The following is an 8,489-nucleotide window of genomic DNA, read 5'->3' as shown; positions in this document are numbered from 1 at the left end:
ATGGGATGTGTAAAAACTTGCAATAATATGTATTTTAGAGGAATGGAGTGTTAGTTTTCTAGTTTTGACAAATTTTTCTTCAGGGCAAAATGAAAACACTCGAAACTTCAGGCTCGAAATTTACATAATTAATGAGGAAGACGATTGTACCGCACCACTCTTATTGGAGTAATATAGCGTAGTATGGGCGATTATACCGCAACACTCAAGCAGCATCAAAATTTAAATATGCAGTACAGGGTGGGTGAACATGTTGCACCACCTAAAATTGCAGTAAAATTAAATTTTCAATTCAAGATGAGCGATTGTACCACACCATCTAAAATTGTAATTAAATTAACATAAACAAACACTAGGTTAGTAATCAGGAGCTATACCAAACAAAAAATAAAAAATATAAGTAATTGTTATACTGAGAACTAGGAGAAGGCATGGTGTTAGCAGATCTTGGCAATGGTACATCAAGCAGGTGAGGTAGAGGAGGAAGAAGAATAATAAGATCCTTGGAGGAAGCATTTTTCGGCGAAGGGAAATGACAACTAATTAGGGTTCAAAGCATTGTGCTGATAACAGTGTTCGAAAACGCGGCCTAGGCGGCGCCTAGGCGCTGGGCGGTGGTTCGCCGCTGTGATTAAACCAAAATGGTTGAAGAAATCGGAAAGGGTATTAAGAAGTGCCTAGACGGGTGCTGGGCAAGCTAGGCAACCTCGGTGACCGCCCAGGCGGCTTTGATGATAAGTTGACGTCATTCTTCCGCTGTGGTAATGAGGTTGGACGACTGGGCGACCATCCCGACTTTTTGATCTACAGAAAACGAAACGATTTGCCTGGGATGAGAGCGATAAACATCGATATGCAATTAAAGAATAGAGGATCTGTAATTGCAAGGTAAAGAAAAGGGACGGCTTGGTTGGGGAGAGAGAGAGAGAGAGAGAGAGAGAGAGAGAGAGAGAGAGAGAGAGAGAGAGAGAGAGAGAAAGAGAGAAAGGTACCTACAATTGCAGAGAACCAAATGGGGCCGCAAGACAATTGCAGAGAACCAAATGGGGTGGCGTGGCTATGCTTGAATAATTAGAGTTAGGGTTGTTTTTTCTTTTTTAAATGGAAAGGAAGGTGAAAGAGCAACCGAATGAAAAACAAAGGAATAAACTAAAGAATAATTAGAGTAAGGGTTGTTTTTGCGGTTGGGCTCTCCCCATTGAGTTTTTTTTAAAACTAAGGAATAACATTGTTTTTTATTAATAAGAAAACAAAGCCCAATTCATTTTTAATGAAAAACAAAGGCCCAACAATGATTAAAATAAATGGAATGACTAAATGTTACAAAATCAATATAAAAAGTCCTAAAATTTTACACATATACTTAAATCCGCCTTGGCCACCTAGACCCTGCCTAGCCGCCTAGGCGCTAGGCCCCTGCCGGCCGCCCGACTAGCGCCTAGTGTTTTTAGAACCTTGGCTGATAACGTGTTATAAATAGGCAAAAGTTAAAGACATAACCTTTACTAGAGAATGGAGCAAAGCTCGTGTAATATATCCCCCTGTTTATTTTCGTAACCATAACACAAAATGATTGCAGGTAAAGAAGGAAAGAAGGGGATATTGATATTATTGCTTTCACTTATATTCTGTGTATTGTGATCATATACAGAATGCTCCTTAGATAGAGCCATGTCCATGAAGAATCTTAAAAGTGAAATGAATGCATTTTGAAAAACATCATACAACAACAACAATGCTACTATTCTTAAGTCTTCCTCACTTTTCATCTTTGGCTAAAATATGTAGACATTTATTCATACAACTTTTACAATAAAATATTTATAAAACAAAGTTATAACGGACAAATTACAAAGTACGTAGCCCTAAAAAGACAGCATCTTACTTGAGAGTTTATTGGCTACTAATGGGATTGTCTTGTATAAATGAATAGATTTTTTAGTGTGACCGGCAAATGAAGTGATACACCACGTTTCATTATACAAATGGTGGAATATACATGTTAAAAAATTAATAACTTAAAAAATAAAATGTTCCCCGACTTACATAAAAACACATGGCCATGTTCCAGTCACAATGAAAAAAAATTCGTATAAATGGGATAAAAGATCCATGCTTGATTATCGGGTATTTACTGATAAACCCGTAAATTAGTCTCACACAGAACATTAGGGGTGGGCAAACGGGTACAGGAACCGCGGGTCGGGGCGGGTAATGGCGGTTCGGGGTGGGTATGGGCCGGTTCCTACTTTTAAAAATGAGAAACGGGGCGGGCCGGGGTGGGCCTTTGTGATTTTCGGTTCGGGCCGGTTCTTGGAGTATAGGAACCGTGGGTACCCGGACCGGCCCGTTTGTAATTAAAATGGACGGACCAGATTGATGAATAAGCTACCATATCTAATCTGAACCGTTAGTTTTAGTTTTACCCTAAGTTCTTTATGTCTCTCATCTCAACTCTCGCTCTCTCAGTCTTAGACTCTCAGTCCCTCGATAGTTCCCTCGACTCCAATCGTCCTCCCCCTCACCAACCGTCGATTCTCCTCGGCGAAGACAACGGCACCACCACCCATCATCTTCCTCGACAACATCCCAGAGAACCCAGGGGCCAGGCCATCACCCCTGCCGTCGATTCTCTTCTCTTCGTCAGTGACCCCCGCCGTCGTGACCGCCATCACCCCATCACCGTCGTCGAGGACACTGGTACCAGCCATCATCCCTCTAAAATTTAGGTAATTTTGAATTAGGGTTTTGTTATTAATTTGAAATTTTGAATTTTGGGTGTAGGGATTTTAGGGTTTTTAATTGGAATTTGGGATTTCAGGGTTTTCGAACTAGATTACTAGAGTTAATTTTGCAGTAGATTGATGATTGAATTGATAATTTTGCAGTAATTTGGTAAGCTTCTCGCTCTGAAGTCTGAACTTCTCAAGACTCAGGGAATCTCTCGTGTCCTAAATGTAAGATTTTGTACGTTTGATTTGTATGCTTTGGTTATAGAAATGTGAATACGATATTGCGTTTCTGGTTTGGTTTTGGTATTTGGAATGGATCAGTTTGGTTTATAGGTTCGATTTCTGCAGCCGAATTTGTTTTCGTATGTTGATTTGTGCAAATTGGTTGTGCTTTTGGAGAATTGTATTTATGATGGATAAGAGATGCCAAAGCTGAAATTTTATCTGCGGTATAAGGATTGGCTTTTGTTGCATTGTTTATGTAAATAATAGGGAAGTCAATGAGATAGCTGCAAGAGCATCCATTGTTAAACGTAATGGTTGGGATCAAAAGTTAGCTTGTCTCTTAGATTGAAGTAGTTGGCTATTGTGATAGATAGCAGAACATGAAGAAGCGAATAGTAGCCAAGATGACTTGAAGAAGCGAATAATTTTATCTTCTTGCAGGTCCGAGAGTGCTTTGAAGTATGGATGGTTTTTCTTGTTTTATCTGGTAAGCTAAAAAAACAGATGAAGTAATGCCAAGATGACTAAATATTTGTTCATGCGAAATGTGGAATTCTTATTACAAGTTTTAATAAGGCATGAATCTTGGCAAAGTATGCCAATGTATGTCAGTCCTTACTTAATAATACTTGGGTTTTGCAGCTTGCTTCCTTGTTGGACGATGTAATATTGTTATTTTGGATGTATTGTTAATTTATGAACTTGGATGTTGGACTTTGTATTTAGATTGGATGTGAATAATGGTGAATTTGTGGAAAATTTGCATAAATGCAGTCTGTGATGTGTGATTCTGTGCAGTTGCAATTTGTGCAAATCTGTGCGGTTTGCATTCTGTGCAGTATGCAAATCTGTGCAGTTTGCAATCTGTGCAAATCTGTGCAGTTTGCAAATCTGTGTTGTGCAGTTTGCAATCTGTATTATATACAAATTTGATTATTATTTTTTTTTCAAAAAAAAAAAAAGAACCCGTGGACCTGGCCTGAAATGGCCCGTTTCAAACGGGCCGGGTAATGTCCGGTTCCTATATTAGACACTCCAATACCCGCCCCGGCCCGACCCGTTTCGTTTAAGCTCCAGTTCTTTCAAACTTAGGTTCGGCCCGGCTTGGCCCGGCCCGTGCCCAGGCCTACTTTCTCTCATCATTTCTGCAAACGAAGAACAAACAGAACAATTAACCTTCTCGCAGCTATTCTCAAATTTCTATCCTTATCAAAGATTTTATTTCACAAAGAGTTAAGCGGTGGAGGGATGTTTTCTTAGTGGACGAATTAGGAACCAGATCCCCTCCTGAGCTTAGGAGAGTCTTTTGAGCAAATCATACGGGCCGTTGAAATTTGATTCAACGACTGCAATTATTTTAGAGAGGTTTCTTGTTTATAGCCGTTGGATCAAAATTTAACGGCCTGTATGATTTGCTTAGAAGGCTCAATCTCTTAAGCTCAAGAGGGGATCCAATTCCAATGAATTAGAGGTATAAAGCAGGAGGTGGAAGTTTATAGCTAGGTGTCTTCCAATTAGGGTTTTTTTTTTGAACTGAAACTGGAATTAACTAGGGCACAACGGCCAGCAAAAACAACGAAATCCGATGAAGGCTAACAAAGAGAAAGAACAAGTAACGACAACACGGGATTACAAACAGACGCGACCACAAATGGCAGAAGCGTCATCCTACAAAACAAGACAAAAGCTACACAGCGGGGGGCAAGGAAGACCATCCTTGTTCATAATCCTCCCTAATTAGTTGAGTAATCTAGCCTATTAGGCATGGTAGGAGGGTCTAGACTTAGGTGATAATAATTTTTTTCCTTCCTATAAATAAATAGCTACAGATGAAAACTTTGGTTTTCTCTAATTGAGTTCTTGGGTGTTTTCAGAAGAAATTCAAAGTTCTGTTTATGTAAGTCTAAAGCTTTAAGTGTAGATTTTATTTTAGCTTCTTGGGTATTTATTAAAAACTCAAGAAAGCAGTATTTAACTTTAATTTTTTTTTAAACTGAAAGTAGTTACTAAATAAGTTTTTGGTTTTTAGAAAAGTGAAATAAAAAAAAAAACTAAAAATTAAATGGTTATCAAACGGCCCTTAGAATTCGTCCAATTCTCACTTTCTCTATGCTTGTTGCACCTCTCTATTCTCTCTATAATTCATCAGTTAAATCTAGCCTGCATTAACATGTCAATTTTAGAGGGACTATTTTTTTTTTTTTTTGGGAGAGGAGTTAAACAAATAGGAAATTATGAGCATCCTCTGCAATTTTTTTCACACTAGTTTTGATTGCAATAATGCTCGTAATACCATATTATGTGAAGTGACATGTATAATACTATGTCAATTAATAATTTTATCTCATTAGATACTAGTTGAATAGATCACATTTCACATCATGTAATCTTTGTATGTGGTTCAAATATATGATAAATCTAGCATATTCCTCAAGAATGCGTTTGAATTGTGAGGAAGTAGACCTAGGAATGAGAAATTATTGGTTTCCCCCGGTAATCCGATTTGGAACAAATATGTTTTTATTTAAATATTTAAATATATTTATGTTTTGCTTAATTACCAATATTATATACATAACAGCTAATTTATTTTGGCCTTATCAATTAGATAAGGAGTTATCTCCTCTTAAATATAAAACGTGGGATTCATTTTCTATATAGAGAAGATGATCATGTTATTAAGCATATTCAAACTGTTTCGTCCTTTTCACTTTGATTTTGCTTTACGTTTTGACTAAATATTTATGCTAATAAATATTCAAACGTTTTGACTAATATATATATAACATGTAAAACAGCCCATATACATAGAAAAGCATCAGAACTTTATATATATTCAAACCGTTTTGCCCTTTTTCTATGCGATTACTTTATGTTGTGGTTTTTCCGTTTTGTCCTACTTTCAAGCCCTCATTAATCTCTCAAATTCTCAACGTCTTTTTCTCTCTAGTATATATAGCAGTCCTTGGGTACAATGAAACACAGAAAAAAATATATACATATATTTTCTGATATATATAGTTTTGAAAAGCAACATATTGAGAGGGTGTGAGTTCGAAGGTTCTTCCATTGTGCAAGGAAGAACTTTATCAGAAGAAGAAGGTTCTGGGCTGTTTTATCCTGGGGACGACGTGGTGTTTGTGAACTGCTTGCACACTTTGGGCAGAGCCGCGAAACGTCTTAAAGAGAGCGACTTAGTCCGCGACTCATCCCAAGAATCATTCACCACTCAAGGCTTTTTCATTTTTTCGGGTAACTTCGTTCATTTCTATTTCAATATACAACAATCCGATGCTTGAAAATAATTTTATAGCTCATGGGAAAATAACGGGAAATAGAAACCTTCCATTCACTTGGGTATCGCTTCCTTCTCTATCAGAAATAAGGGCAAGCATTAATTCATTTTCTGCTTATCAATCCTTATTGGAAATTGAAAATGCCTATTCTGTCTCGAGAGACTGGTACCTCCAAGTTTGTTTGATGATGATTTCATATTTCAGTTTTTTTGGTTTTTACTTTTTTGAAAACTAAAAATTGAAGTATTTCGGTAAGTACTTCCAGCTTTCAGTTTTTTATAAAAATAAAAACTGAAAGTAATTACCAAACAAGATTTCAATTTTCAAAAAAGTGAAATAAAAACTAAAAACTAAATGGTTATCAAACGGCCCTTAGTTATAAAAACAAGAAAGAAATGTCTATTTTTCATCCCCCACAAAGATGTGAAAAATTAGTTCCTATAAATTCCTTTCTAGGAGTGGGCACGGTGTGGTTTGGTTTGGTTCCACCCTCAAAAATAAAATAAAAAAATAAAATAAAATATAAAAAAACCCCAGAACCGGAACTGGAAAACATCAACGGTTCGGTTCGGTACGATTCTGCTTTAATTTACTACTAAAACCATAAGGTTCGGTTTACGGCCGTTCCAGTTTGGCTCATGCCAGTTTACGGTTCTGAATACCTTGGATGATACAATTTTAATAAAAAGGGCAAAATAACTTAAACTTTAATGAAAATGACAGAATTTTAATATAAAAAAAAAAAGACCTAACGTGCAGGGCCCGTGCGTCCATTACATATACTATTTATGCAACGGAACACTATTTATGAAATTGAATACTATTTATTGGTCAAATTTCATAAATAGTGCCTATTTCTTGGTCATATTTCATAAATAGTGCCTAGTTATTGGGTTCAGTTTTATAAATAGTGCCTAGTTATTGGGTTCAGTTTCATAAATAGTGTACAGTATTGGTACAGTTTCATTAATAGTCTCTTTCTTGTTATGGTTTCATAAATAGTGCCTAGTTATTGGTCCACTTTCAATAATAGTGCCTAGTTTTTGGTCCAGTTTCATAAATAGTATATAATCTAATTTCATAAATAGTTTCCACCTATTGGTTTAGTTTTAGAAATAGTGCCTAATTCTTGGTTTCGTTTCATAAATAGTGTTACTTATTGGTCCAGTTTCATAAATAGTGTTTACTTATTAGTCAAGTTTTATATATAGTGCCTAATTCTTGATTCAATTTCATAAGGTTTGGAACTTAGACCCTTTTTGGTCCTATAAAAGCACCCATTGTGCTAAAAACGATAAATCTAGAAGTGATCATTTAGATCAAAACCTTGAGAAGATTATGTTCTTAGTAGTTATATTTAAGAAGTTGTTTTCAATTACCAAATTAAAATTCCCTCACATTTTTTACATACCTACAATAATTAAATGTAGCTCTCCATCCAATTTCTTTAGCCTGGATGTCATCTTAGAGACATTTTTCTTTGTGTTCGTAACACAAGTGGTGCACCACGTGTTATTATGTAAGTGGTGGGAATTTTATTTTTTATGTTATTAATTTTTAACACAAGAATCTCACCACTGTATAGAGACACGTGTACCATCCCGTGTTCTAGGCACATTGAAAAATCTATCGTCATCTTGACTACTATTGGAAACCAACACCACAAAAATAAAAATGAGAAATGTAATTCAATTTGTAGTTTTTTTCTTATTGTAAGAAAAAAAAATCTCTTAATGATAGCTGACAACGAGAGAAAAAAGAGTGGAAAGGGGGGAGTAGGGGATGCGCGCCTAGCAAGTTGTGTTTTCAATGTTTTTATTTTTTATTTTTTATTCTTTGTCCTTATCATTAATAAAGTTAGTAGATAGTTTTCGATTAAAATGCAAAAATTTGAAATCTTTATCATTAGATTTCTCATATTTTTATTCTTGTTTATTTTCATGAGACTTGTGTGCTTTGAGGATTCTGATTGGAGAAGGGAGCGGTGGCTAGAAACTGGGATGGCCACCAGAATGATGAACATTAAAATAGGAGGATTAACCCTTTACCTTTTTGGACAAGTTGATTTGCTTATGGTGCATACTAAGACCTAGGGTGAATTAGTACAGTAATGTTATTCAAATTAGAGAGGAGCAAATTTTATTCAAATTAGTTTCTCTACAGGTGAATTAGGACAATAATGTTGCTATGTATGGTGTTATTTTTTTATCTTTTGAATTTGAGTTTTGTTTTTTGG

Source organism: Malus domestica, chromosome 14, assembly GCF_042453785.1.
Source record: "Malus domestica chromosome 14, GDT2T_hap1".
NCBI classification, from domain to species: domain Eukaryota; kingdom Viridiplantae; phylum Streptophyta; class Magnoliopsida; order Rosales; family Rosaceae; genus Malus; species Malus domestica.
This window is presented reverse-complemented; position numbering follows the sequence as displayed.